Source organism: Zonotrichia leucophrys, chromosome 5 (assembly GCF_028769735.1).
Source record: "Zonotrichia leucophrys gambelii isolate GWCS_2022_RI chromosome 5, RI_Zleu_2.0, whole genome shotgun sequence".
Taxonomy (NCBI): domain Eukaryota; kingdom Metazoa; phylum Chordata; class Aves; order Passeriformes; family Passerellidae; genus Zonotrichia; species Zonotrichia leucophrys.
The window spans coordinates 50,102,711-50,116,713 of NC_088175.1; the positions used below are offsets into that span (position 1 = coordinate 50,102,711).

Consider the following 14,003-nt stretch of genomic DNA (forward strand, 5'->3'; position numbering starts at 1 on the left):
AGATGTTATTGTGCCAGCTGTATGTTTATAAATACCACCAGACTGACTGTAGGACCAGCTTCACTTGTGTGATAAATATTGACATGTTTGTCTTAGAAAATGATCTGTTTTGCTTTGGAGTCTTTAATTAGTTCCGCTTTCTGTCATTGCCTGGAATTGATTTTTGTGTGTTTACTCTTTGGGAACTGTGTGTACAATCCTGGCATAGCTGCCAGAACTTGGGTGATATGTTGTTCATCTCTGGAGCTTTGTTAAAATGTTTTGAAAAGTGAAAAACTGAGGTTTCTATAAATCTGCCAGAGGGTTGTAGCCAGTTTTGTTATTTTTTTTAATTTATTTTTTTTAGAAGCTGAAGAAACTTGGAAATGGGCAGGAAAAGTTTAAAAGTGTTTTCTTTAACAGTTTGAAACATCGTATTTCATGTTGCTATTATAAACAGTGAAATGCCCTGTTCCCTTATTTGGTTAAAAAAGCAGACAAGCTATATGCACTGGGTATTCTGCCTTTAGAACCTTTTTTAACAACAATTATTAATGACAGTGCATGCTGGTTGGCATCCCAGATTGGTGCTACTGAGCTGAGAAGCCAAATATTGAAAGTTTCTGTTTGAAGGTTCAGTTCGTAACCCCTCTGTTTGGATTAAGAGCAGAATGTTTGTGTGAATTTTTTTGTAAGAAAAGTTGAGCTTCCAATGTTTAATGGAAGTGGTATTATAACACAGGCCATGTCTCCAAAGTCCTCTCAGAGTGAACAGCAAAACAGTTTTAAATGCAAACATATGTTTCATAAACTTTGGTTTATTTAACTTTTTTTTCTTTTAAATGAGGAGATGAATTTGACAGCTGACAGAGTCAAAATTAGGCAGCATTATGTTCAACAAGCATTCCATCCTGAGGAGGTTTTTTTTAAGCTTCACAACAAAGATTTCTGTTTATCTCAGGTTATGCAATATCCAGTGACTGGAAGTCTAGTCTGTGGTGTCAGAATTCCCACATTGCTCTGCATCCCATCTTCCAGGTTGCTTATCTGTTGGAATCTTAGCCTAAACTTAGCATTTAAAAGCTTTGTGCTTGCCTACAGTGCTCAGTCATGAATCACCACCTCGCTGTCCCACACATTAACGGCATTTATTCAGGAGGAAGGAGTTGCCCTCACTCCACTGTGCCACTGCTTGCCCTGAAGCAGGGTTCTGCTTCCAAGAGGTGCTCAATTGTCAAAAAGCAGGAATGTCTTTGGATGAGAGTGTCTATATGTCTCAGATGTGAAAGTGGAACACAGAAAAAAGGCTTGTGGGAGATGGAGGAGAGATGATTTGCCCAAAGAGCCTCTGCTCACCCAGGCTCCATCCGAGGCAGAGTGCGCTGTGCTTCTGTTACAGCAGAGGGGCTGGGACAATCCAACAGCATTTTCACAGCACAAAATAAGGCCGAAGGGTCTGCCTGTGTAAATACACTGTAAAAGGAGAAAATTCACGCTTTTCAGACCCCTGCAGAAAGGCACTGGAATTTACTCCCCTTGTTTCCCCTCCCAGATGATCTGGGATCACCCCAAACAGAGACACTTGGCATGATCTGACCAAGTGAAAGACTGTCTTTTCCCTTAAAACTCTCCGTTTTGGGTGTTTTTGGGGGGTATGGGATCAAATCTACCAAGAGTTATTTAATACTAGACATTACATGGCTCTGTAAGTGCCTGACAAGACCAGGCAAGTAATTAAAGATAGTTACAAAAAAAACCCAAAAAAATCCCCCATCCAACAACTTTAAAAATTAAACAGAAATAATCTTTAACTTTTTAAAACTTTAAAACTGTGCATTGTTTTTCCAGGTTCAACAGCAGTAGGAAAGAGAGTTCAATGATTTTACCTTGTTTTAATTGTTCTACTCACAGGCATGAGAAAATACATCTCTGGCATAAAAATCCAGACCACCATTGGAATAAATTTGAACTCCAAATTCTGAGCTCCTAACCCACTCTTTATCACTCTGGATAGAATTAAACTTCATATTTTAAAAGAGTCCTTTAATTTTTCTCTAGCTGGTACTGAATGCAAGTAAAGAGTCTGATGGGGATTTTAACACCTGGAGTCACCAAATTCTCACCCGTGGGTGGAAACTGGAGAACTTAATACAGCAAAATATTAGGTTGCGCTTCTGTTTGGAATGTCTGGAAATGTTTCAGTGTGTGGAATCACTCCATATAGGAGAGGCAGATTTTACCCTTTGTTGTTCCTGCCAAAAGGGAACAACCAGAAAAATGAAGATATTGATGTAAAATCTCTCCACATGCTGCACGTAATGAGCAGAATGGTCTTGTGCATGTGTACACATCACATTAATAGAGTTCCAGGGATTAATGAGAGTAAGAAATATCACTGGAGACGCTGGGCAAGCTGGCAAGTCTCTTCTTTCTCATGAAGCTATGCAATTAGAAATGAATCCAGGCTAATTCTTAGGTCTCAGACTGAGATTGCAGCATCTGCAGGGGAAGGGAAAAAAAAAGAGAAACATATATAAGAGAAGCCTATAACAAACAACTCAATGCCCCATGAGCCATTACAACCATAGCTGAGATAAATTATGACTGAAATTTAGGGGAGTGAATAAAATCTTCTAGACATGAATCTAAGATGCCTCAAAAAACCCCAAAATTCATTCAGAATTATGGCCCCTAATTTTGGTTGTTTTACAAGCTTTGTCCAGCACCTGTCTCTAAGTCTTACCATGCAAAATCCAAACCTCATAAATTAGAAGTAGAATCAGGTTGAGCAGACAGGTATTTTCTTTTCTTCTCTTAATTTGGATTATGTATGTCCAGCAACATGGTCTTAATTACTTTTAATGTGCACCAGAACTGTTCCAGAATTAGCAGAGGAGGGAATAAGTGAATGGAAAGAAAAGGGAGTAGAGCTGAGGAGGACAGTTCTGAATTAGTTTTGTCAGCGGCATTTCTGGCTTCTGAGAATCTGAAGGGTCTCGTTTCTGAGATGTCAAGCCAGCAGTGGGGGAGTTGCCAAAAATAAAAGACAACTTAAGAATAAATATAAATCCCATCTAGTTTAGAAGAACTCGTCATAGGGTAAGAGTTTCCCACAGGACCGAGCACAGCCAGGGGAATGATCCTTGGGAGGACGTTTCCGTTCCGCAGGAATCCCCCTGCAAAACTCCAACGTGTTGTCCCAGAGCCACCAGCTCCAGCTGCCAGGAAGAGTCCTGTGAGAAAATGACTACCCTGACATTTCCTTCTGAGGTCTCTTCTTTCTCATTTTCTGACTGCAGAGCCTCTGCCTGGGCGTGTGAGTCAGTGGCACGAGCAGGATTCATCGTGGGGCAGACTCCGAGGTAGAAATAGAGTTTTTCTGCCAATTCTTTTCTTCCTTTTTTCTTCTTCCAAGGTCAGGATTAAATGCACAAGACTGTATTTCTTGTTTGGACTCAGAGGTTTGTTAGTTCTTATCTATGTTACACTCTCATGAACCCTGAGTTCTACAGCACTTCACTCTAACAAACTAAAAATGGAGCCCCATCTCTCTCTCTACAAGGTATTTTAAGGATAGACTGTCCAATTAAGAAATGACACCTAAATTATTTTTACTTTTGACCCAATAACCAACCACCTGTGTCCTGCAATGTGGACTTCTTATCCAATTACACAAAACCACTCAAACCCATGAAGATGAAGGTGACGAAGGACCAGCCTCTGCCCTAAAACCTCCATCTTGCTTTATATATATTACTATATTCTAAACCCTTAAACTCTAAGTTTTCCACCATGTGATACCACACACTTCTCTTCAAACTGCACATCTACAACCCCAGTTCTGTCATTCTATTTTGGAAGCCTTCCCCACAGCTTCAGGTCAAATGCAGTGTTCCCTTGGGGGTCAGTTCCCCTTAGCACAGAAATCTGAAATTCTCATTTTCCAGGGTTCCAACACTTTTCCACAGATTTCTGTACCCCATTTACTACTACTTCATCCAGATGCCTTCAGCAGTGTTTAACAACAGGACTGCCATGTGCCTGCTCCCTCCTCTCCTTGCCAGTGGGAGAAGTGGGAACAGTGGAGTGTTCCCTCCCCACCAACATGTGCACAAAGGCACTCAGAGCTCTGCATGTAAATTAGAGAAAGATCAACATTCCAGACATGCTCCCTGAACTTTGTCTGGAGGGCTGTGACATTTAGGATGGTCTCCAGCTGCACCAGGCGATGGGGAGATGTTCAAGGACCTGAATTTTACCCTCATTGTAGAGCTGTACCACAGGGGAGGACTCTGAATCACCCTGCATGGACAAAGATGTTTCTTCTGTTATTGACAGCAGCTGATGATTGAGGGTTGCTCTTGAAAGCCCAGGAGCATTTCTGAAGTCAAGGCAAGCCGTAGGCTTGACTCACCAGTTGTGAGACCTGTAACCAAGGGAGTTAAAATCAAAGCTTTTACAACTTCTGTCACATAAGATGAGCTTTGAAAACACCCAGGTTCCAGAAAACAATGCACATGAAGGGGCTGCTTTACAGTATAAATGGGCTGAAATAAATCAATAGAGGAGCTGTTTTACAGTATAAATGGGCCAAATAAAAGTAATCAAATCTGTAGGAATTTGGTATAAAATATGGTCAGTATTCAGAATGAAACTGTAAGAAACCCAGCCTTTTTTGTACTCAGGCTACTCAAGACTCTTATGCTCTCCTCAAAGTGCTGGTCTATGGGAGTTTCCAGGTCTTGATTCTCCAAGGAATCCCAAAAGTACAGCGAAAGCTGTAGGGAAATAAAAGCACAGCAGGGTAGTTGTACTCAGAGGACCTAATTCCTGTTATTCACGTAATGCATGATTCACTTTATTATCTCTCTGTGCCTGTTTCTTTATTCTTGGTCTGCTTAGACTGAACCTTCTCAGAAACACCAATCATACTTGGGCATCATCACCACCATCTTTCAATAAAATTGTTCTTAATTTTGAAAAAGGAGTTGGGCACTAGGTAGGTACTTTGGATAAGAACTTGGGAAAATGAAGTTCGCTTCTCAGGGGGAGCACAAGGTTCCTCCATGAACTTCACCAGGTATTTAGCTGGACTTCCACTTCCCATGTGTGAAACAAAGAGTTTTGCTTAATTTCTGTGTCTTGCCTGATAGGATTTGAGGTTCTGTGGTGCATAGACCTCTAACAAAGTACATTTATCTACATGCAGGACCTGGAACAGGGGGAGTTCAGGCAGAGTCTCTGGCATGAAGCTGTTTTACATCTACTGGGTAGGACTGAGTTTTGCCCAGGGTTGCAGGTTTGCACGTTGATTTGTACCATTTTTCCCAAGCCTGGAAGACAAGTCACCTTTGGAATTCAAAACCTCATTCAGGTTCACCAATGCTTCTAAACTTGTTTGTTTGTATTTTTTTTTTTTTTTTTTTGGTAAGCCTATCTTTTTAGACAGTGAGAAAATGCTTAATTAGATAAACCTAATCACTTTTTGTATTTTGCTATCAGAATTTTACACAGGTCAGATTTTCACTTTACATCCATGACAGACAAAATTACCAATCTGGATTCCTTACTGAAGTTAAAATGTTGCCAGAACTGTTGTCCAGGTATGGATTCCTGGATTTAGTCCCAGCTGTTCATCCTTAAACATTGTTACACATATACTGGTGGGGGGCAGAAGGAGATTCTGGCATCGAGTCTGTTTTCAAATCACCCCATAAATACAAGAGTTTTTACCCCACAGGTAATCCTTTTGCTCAAAAGCAGAAACTCGGGATTCAACAAATCTAACAGCAAACTGCCACACAGGAAAATTCCATTTGAAGATTAGGTGGCACTTCTTATTCCCTCCTCTCCTTCTTCTGAGCCTTAGAAATTGCCCTTCTCTTCCCACTGCAGAGACCTCCTTCTAAGTGCATTTCCCCAAGGAAATGAGAATGGGTATCTACTTAATTTAAAAAGGCTGCACAGAACTGTGTTTTGGAAATGTTCTGATCTGGTGATGAGCTGCAGTCCCTCTCACCATGCTGCAGACGCTCTCCCAAAACAAACCGAGTTTTTGCTGACACTCTTTGCTCTCCAAGTGGATTCTCATTTTCAGAAAGGATCAACACCTCTTCCACTACAGAAAAATCAGTCAGGTCCCTCTAGCAGATATCTGAGATTTTTTTTGTGGTTTTTTTTTTTGTTTTGTTTTGTTTTGTTTTTATTTTAATGGGAATTAGTATCACCAGAAATTGGGACACTTGTTTCAGCCATTTAGAGAAATGAGAGGATTCAAATTAAGATTTCACACATTTTAAAGTAAAATAAATGTGCTGAGCAGTCTTGGTAGAAGGAGAATGTCAGGCAAACAGAGCTGGGGCTGGTATTTAGTAATTGCTGAGAGCAGTTAAATGGTAAACAGCTGAAATGCACCTCTATTTGTCAGGAGACCTGAAGAAAACCCCAGGTTATTCCTCAATTTTTCATTCCTTACATCATGAAAAGCCATTTATTTAAAAGTAATGGGTGGTACTGTGTGGGAATTAGCAGTGATGAAATGCTTAGACTCCCTGAAAATCATCATCAGCATGATGTTATTATTGCCTCACTTCAATCCTTCAAAATACATCCTGTTCTCAAACTCTTCAAGTTAAATGACTTCATTAAAAACCTTTGGGCTTAGAAAATCATAGTAGTCTGTAATATTCTCAGCTAAAATTAGTTACCTGCTATGTGAACCCTGCTAAAATAATGGTGTTGTCATGTGTACTGTTCAAACTGCTTTGCAAATGTGAACTGCTTTTCCATCTGAATTATAGTAAATATCTATTTTTATACTTTTTTCCCTGTCTATGATTTAATATTTTGCTTAAATACAGCAGTATTATATTTTATCCAGTCCTGCTACCACCCCACCAACATTTTAGAGCTGAATAGAAGAAAAATAGCTTTATGTGAGGGCTTCAGAGTTCCATTCTTATTACGATGTATTTTTTAAAATAAATACTTCATACTTAACTTTTTTGCAAATATATCAGCGATATAAATGCTAAATACATTTAGAATGTTTTTCCTTTGATGAAATAATAATTAATCTCTCTCTTTTCATCCATAACTTTATTCCATTGCTAAAGGGGGTCCCGTGCAGTGACTTTAAAACCCAAATAATTCTGATTTAGCAATCATTATTAGTCATATATTGCCAAAACAAGGAAATAATTTTTTACACCTGACATTAAACAAAATCCCATATATTTGGATACAGGAATTTTTCTTCCTGGCTTGCTGTTGCATAGTTCAGAAAAAAAAATCTTATGAAGGTGTCTAATTCTTCTTTGTAGCTCCCTTTGTCTAAAGAACAAATATAATGAGTCCACTGTGCTATTGCTCAACCCTAAATCCAGTGCTGGATGAAACCAGGTTTACCATTGGTTCCATTCTGAACCAATTTCCATTTTCTCAGGAAAACACTTGCTTTCATCCCTTCAATTTCTCAATGGTGGTCAAAAACCCAAACTGAAAATAGATTGCCCAAAATCCACCTCATGCTTGTTTGAATAACTTTTGCCTGGAATTCACGCTGCAGATCTCCTGAGACCTTCTCATCACATTGACATTTCCTCGCCCTGCTGGGTCAGAAACAGGGCACCAAATGTCCTGGTGCAGCTCAGAGCCTTCTCTTCTGACCACCACCAAGCAATGCAAGCAGTTCACACAAGCTTAAAGGCCTGCTCCAAAAAATTTCAGTACATTTGGTTGGATTTTCGACCTACAATTTATATCCCATACATTTAATCAAAGACCATTGTTGCTGCTTTCTCTAACAAGGAACTGTAGCCATAATTTGGAGGCTTTAACCTCCATTCAGTCCTTGTTCAAACAAAGAAAAAAAAAAATCACAGCCAGGAATGAGGGAGGAATTAAAGGACCCTTTGAAACAACACCTAAATAAGCAGCAAGGTCCAAACTCAGCACAGCAAAGTTGTGGCTTGCTGTGTTAAGTTAGACTGAAGTAATCTCCTGCAGATATTGAAAAAAAACCCAACAAAATCTAAACCACCTTGGGAATGTCAAAGACAAGTCAAGCATAAATTATGTATCTTAAAAACAACTTCCTCTTTTTATTATAAGTACTCTAATCATGTTTCATTCTATTACAGGTTCTTCTAAAGTATCAGAAACAAGAGGGCCAGAAAAGTTTTGCAACCAAACTTCTCTTTTACAGTGATCAACTTCATGACTTTACTCCTCTGTTAAACACGTAATTCTTAATAACCATCAGTGAAACAGAGGTATCAGTTTAGCAGTTGTTTCTAAACATAATTTTGGTGACAAAAGTGACTTATTTTAAACATTTTAAACATCTTTCCTGTTTCTGAGTTTGAGAGGCTTGCTGAGATGTGTCTGCAGTATGATCTCAAGCACTAAATTCAGTTAGGCACAGGTTTATTTACTACTGCAATCACTGCAGGAAAAATGGAATTATTCCTTGCAGGGAAGCTGACAGCAGAGTACAGAAATCTGCTCAAAGACTGGGAGGTTTTTTTTGATTGCTGCAAAGGAATCTCTTGAGAAAACAGGATATTATTTGCATAATGCATCAAAATGACTGTTAGTTTTCCTTTATGAAGGCACAACAAACATCCTGACACAGATAATATCCTAGCAACTCCTTGTGGTAACAGAGACACCATTCCAGCAACAGAAATATTTACAGTATGTTTTTATGGCATATTAAGTCTCAGCTATTTAAAAAGCTGGAGGAATGGTTCTGTATTTCTAAAAATGGATGCTTGAGAGTAAGCTTTTAGAACTATGCATAGTTTAGAATCCAATTGTTTCTTTTTTTGAGAGATGCAGGTTGATTTTGGAGGGATATTTTTAAAAGACATGATGTTCCTGTCATTTTATATTGGTCAGTGTTTTCAACAAATTTGCAGCAGAGTGGCAACTTTTTGTTAGATGAAAATTGGAGAATTTGGAGTAAGAATAGCTATGCGGCCAATTCAAGTTTTATTAAGTAATTTAAGTCATGAATATACATATATATATAAGAAATCAACAGAAAACTGGGGTAAGGCATAATTGAAAATCCATATTTTAAGATCCAAATATTCAACTTCCATTTTATCTAAAACATTTTTAAGAATAGCATATTAATCATATTCTCTGTATGCAATTGATGGCATTAATCTTAATTTACATTCACAGTTTTAATCTTGAAAATTTTTATACCATAGGAAATTTGCATGAGTATGAAACTCTTAAATGAAAACCTAAAGAATTTTGGTAGTAAAAGGCTGGTTTCTGAGCTGGCTTTACATTCTGGGGTTGCATACTCATTCATGCCTGCCCATTCCATTACAGTCAGCAGGACTTCATGGGTGAGGACTTCCTGAGGCCCCTTCCTGAAGAAAGTTTTGGCTGCAGAAGGATGATTAGGTAAATGTGGACATTTCTTCTGAGCAATATTTTTCCATTTATATGCTGAAATGCCTTCCGTGGTGCCTTGCCTCCAAAATGAAAATATAATCAGCCTAAAGCTGCATTAAATGGGTGTGGAAAACCAGCTTGAAAGTCAAAATCCACTTGTATTTTGTAAAAACCTTTTTCTTTAGTTGCAAATATGGACACTTCATTGTTTTTACATTTCAAAACTGAACAGAAATATCAAATAAGTGAAGAAGGGCAGCCCTGTTTCCTCTGAATGAGCTCTGCTGTACACAGTTCCCTGTCATCTCCAAAGACCTGATAATACCTCTTTGGAGGACACCACATTAAAAACCCAGCATGGCAAACACTTGTATATTTATGCTTTTGCAGCCTTCTCATTGCATTAATTGAGTGATTCATTTGCCTGATGACCCAAGTCAGGAAAATGTGTGTTCAAAGTACCCTGTCATCAATCTTTTTCTTAACTTTAAACACATGTCAGGTCCCCATGAAGCTGACTAGTCCTTTGGGTCACTCTGAAAACTGACTTTGGAGCCTCTGAAAGAAGTGGGATGTAGTTTAAAAGAGTATTTTAACCTGATCCTTCATTCCTCAAGATAAAAATGCCAAGACTAGGCCAGGCAGCTTATGATATTTTAGAAAATGGAAAATAAGGCTCAGCACACTCAGCTACCACCACAACCAGGAGCTGCAAGAATTCTGCAAAGTTTTCTGGGAACACAGGAATCTGTGTGGAGTTTTTGCTTAATTTGTTTCATTAACTCTGTCAGGAAATGTGATATAGTGTTCAGGAACGTAAACACTCTGCCTTACAAGTTTGTTGCCATACAAGTAAAGGACTTTTTCTCAAAGTCATGGCAGACATGAGTGTACACAAAGATATTCTGCATAGCAGGGGAGGCCACCCACAAAGTTACATGAATTTAATTTTTGACTCACATTCTTCCTCTCCCATAAAAGCCAAGGTGGGCCATGGCTCTTTTCCCATAAAACACTGAGAATGCTCAACTCAAGTAATTTGGACCTTGAACAGAGAACAATTCCACACCCCCCAGCCCCCCCCCCCCAAAATCCTATTTTGTACATCCAACAGGGTAGCAAATTCCCCAGAGGAAACGGGCTGAGGGAAGCACTGCAAAGATGTTTTCCTTCTGCCTTTTCAAAGAAACTCCCTGGCTGACATCAGGGCTGGCCCCCAGTGCCAACCCAAGGCCCAGCCACAGGAGATGGCACTGCTGCAGAAAAGGCATTTTTGGCTCTTGGAACCTTTGTTTCACAGCTGCTGAGGAGGCCCCGTGGGTGGTCGGAGCCTTTGGTTTCCCCTCTGCAGCCGACAGACAGAAGGGAGATTACAGCAAGGGAAAGGGGAGAGAGGAGTGTCACAGAGTGCTCAATCTGGGACATGTGGAGCTAGAGTCTCTGGGAGCAAAATGAACTTGTCCCTGCTTATGCCAATTTACGATTTTGATATCTTGTGAAAAGTGCATTTTATGTCATAAAATTAACGAGAGAGCAAAATTAACCCCTAACCCCAAATTTCTACTGAGTACATTCATCTTCCACTTCAGGACAAACATGAACCAAATCAAGAACAGCACTGGTGTATTTTCTTCAACATAGGCCAAAAACCTGCCCCTGCTCCTTTATTGTCATTTGTGGCTGTGTTTACCTGGAATTTGAGCAGACACTTCTGCATTGTATGAGCAGCAAGTGGCAGTTCTGGGGTGTATGGAAGCAGCCACCTTCTTATTTGAAACCCATGAGAAGCAGTTTCTGGCATTCCAAATATGTGTATACATAGGCATTGTCAGGTCATTTCTTTTTCAAGTTACTACTGAATCCTACAGAAACCCTAGGAAAAGGCTCACTATAATTCTCTGCAAGTATCATTGGTTTAGGAAGAAGAAATTGGAAACGGGGGTATTCCTCTCTTGGAAGAAGTTGAAAACAATTTAAGCTCAGCAGATCTGCTTTAATTCTGTCTACATTTTGTCCTGGAAATGAAGAGAAAATATCCTTTCCCTTATAATCTTGACAGTGTTGGTCCTTGATCTGCATCAGATGGCAAATACACAGATAAATTTTGTAATCTAGTGAAGGCAAAATGAATTTCTCTGTTCTCCTATAAATTTTCTTTACTTAGAGTTTCTCCTCTAAACTTTCTTTATTGGGGAAAAAAAAAAAAAAAGCTTTGAGGACAAGCCTGTGCTTCTAAAGGAGAGTGTGAGTTCATGCTCAATATCTAATGCCGTTGAGGGTTACTCTCCAGTGTCCTCTTTGGCTGTTCCCAGTGGCAGCTGTGGAGAGGAGAGCCCTGGCTCTGTTCCATCCTGCCTGTGGGACACCCTGAGAGTCCCCAGAGGAGTTAGCCAAGGTCAGTCCTGTCCATGTGGGGCTCTGCAGCCTTTCTGAGCAATGCCAGGTGGGATGTCCTGCTTTTCCTGCCACATCTCCGCAGGAGCTCCTGTCCTGCTCTTATTTTGCACATGAAGTTCAACCAGCACGTGGAGATGGCACAGGGGCAGAAACGTGGAGCAAGCAGAAATCCTTTACACGATGTTTGCATGAAATAATTTCTGGTCACGCTTAACAGCCACATCTCCGTGGAGTTCACTGACCAGAGAGGCCAAACAGCAGAGGGGATCCAAAGGCAGCAGCTGTCCCCTTTCCCTTGGGGACAGGGATGACCCTTCTGCCTCTGAGGGAGCAGCTCCACCCAAGACAATGCAGAGGGGGCCCTGGGAGTCAATCCCATGGTGTGGAAGTTCAAAAACCTCCTCTAGCAGCAGCCCCCTGGGCTTGCAAGTGCAGGAGGGCTCTGTGCTATGCTACAGAGCCCAGGAGCTGCCAGGTGCAGGTCCAAGGGGCAGAGCTGGCTGACTCCTGGGTTGGGAGCACAGGAATAGATGTCTTACAGTCCACAGGCCACAAAGCCCTTTCCTACCCAGAAGTTTAACTAACTGCTGGTTAAGCAGTGGCAGTGTGGGACAGATTTGGTTGCTCCAGTGGTCACAAGTGATGGCTCTCTAGACAAAGTCTCTGAGCCATGTGAAGCCAATAAATCCAGTACTGTCCTGAGCATCAAACCCTGTGAAACCCTCAGAAGAAAAAAGAAAGTACTAAAAATCACTCATCACATAAAATACTGTGTCAGATTGTCTCTCAGAGGAGGGATACACAACCAAACCTCTAAAGCAAAAATAACCATCTCTGTGCTACCCTGATTTTGACAGAAGTTCTCCAAACTGATTAAAACCACAGCCCCTTGGGCTGGTGGTTATTGCTCTGACTTGCTGAGGGTGAGGACCTGGTTCAGCTGCTCACACACCTCTGTCTCACACCCTGTGGGCCACCTCAGCCTTGCTAAGACACCCACATTATCATTTTATTGCAGGGGTTCCATACTGTTGTCCCCTCATCACAAAAGTTTCATACCTGCTTGGTGTTTCTTATGGGCACCTCCTCAAAGCACTGCCTCTTCCTTCTCCACAAAGCAGCCACTGACTCCAGTTCCCCTCTCACCCAGCCACCCTACTCTTTTATAGCACTCTGTTTCTCATTGCTTACAGCTGTGGCCTGGTAAAGTCAGGCCTGCTCCTAATCTTTGATAATTGGCCCCAGCTGCAACTCCTTAGGGGTGAGATTACTTTCTACACTATTTTCTTGTATTCTATCCCCTCACACCCATGTTCCAGAAGACTTACAGGACACGGTTGGGCACACTCCAGGCAGAAGAAAGGCAGGATATTTTGGACCATCTCAGATGAGCTGTGGGGACATCAAGATCTTCATCTTTGCACTGACCTTCACTCAGAACTAAAAAATCCAGACAAAATCCACAGTGATGGGCACTGGGAGGGAAGCACAGACAGAGAGGAGGATCCTTCTTGATGTGCAGATAATTTTTCCCAGGCATGCTCATGATCAAGCCCAAACTTACCCTTATTTACCTTGTTAGAGCATCTTTTAATTCCCTGAAGCAGGATCTGAAGCTTCCCTGTCGAATTGAAGCTGGCTTCCCAAGGGGGCTTGTGTGATCTCCAGGAGTTAACATCCTAAAGCTGAATTAGCTTTAACACCTCTTTATCGAGTGGGTAAATATTTACATCGAATTGTCCAGACTTTAGCATAACAACTTCAATTCCTTCTAGCAAGAAAGCCAGCACAGGTCACTTTGTCAATGACAAGGCTTCCTGATAATTAAACAACACTCACTGGCCACTAATTTATATACATTATAACTCAGACTAAAGAACTCAAATAGAATAAACTTCACAGACACTAAACACTTATTTGCTGTGACACTATTTACATTTGGGTCTACAGAAAGCAGTAAATCAAAAGAGGACTTTAGAAGAGGAAGAAGAGAGAACAGTCTTCCTTTTCCCAATATTAATATTTAATAACCTTTCAGGCATATGCACTTTTGGATGCAATTCCTAGAAATAGGAGTTTTACATAAGGACTTTATTGAGCCAAAAGAATTAATGGCTAAAAATGCTACATCTGCTTTTTCTGGCATAGTGGCAGGGCCTGTTGTGAGATTTTAGGGCCTGGTGTGAAAAGAAGCAAAGGAAGATACGTAAAAA

At 40.6% G+C, this 14,003-nt stretch overlaps 1 long non-coding RNA gene across 2 annotated transcripts; it reads right to left on the reverse strand.

The window, feature by feature from the left end:
• Window positions 1–777: 777 nt before the first annotated feature.
• LOC135449130 (uncharacterized) lies at window positions 778–12,930 on the reverse strand. Of its 2 annotated transcripts, none has more exons than XR_010440655.1 (3): window positions 12,850–12,930; window positions 1,889–2,478; window positions 778–1,452 (listed from the first exon to the last, which is right to left on the reverse strand). It is a non-coding gene; the product is annotated as an uncharacterized LOC135449130 (long non-coding RNA). The 2 variants fall into 2 exon arrangements; XR_010440654.1 differs by having other exon boundaries at window positions 1,866–2,478.
• Window positions 12,931–14,003: the final 1,073 nt, after the last annotated feature.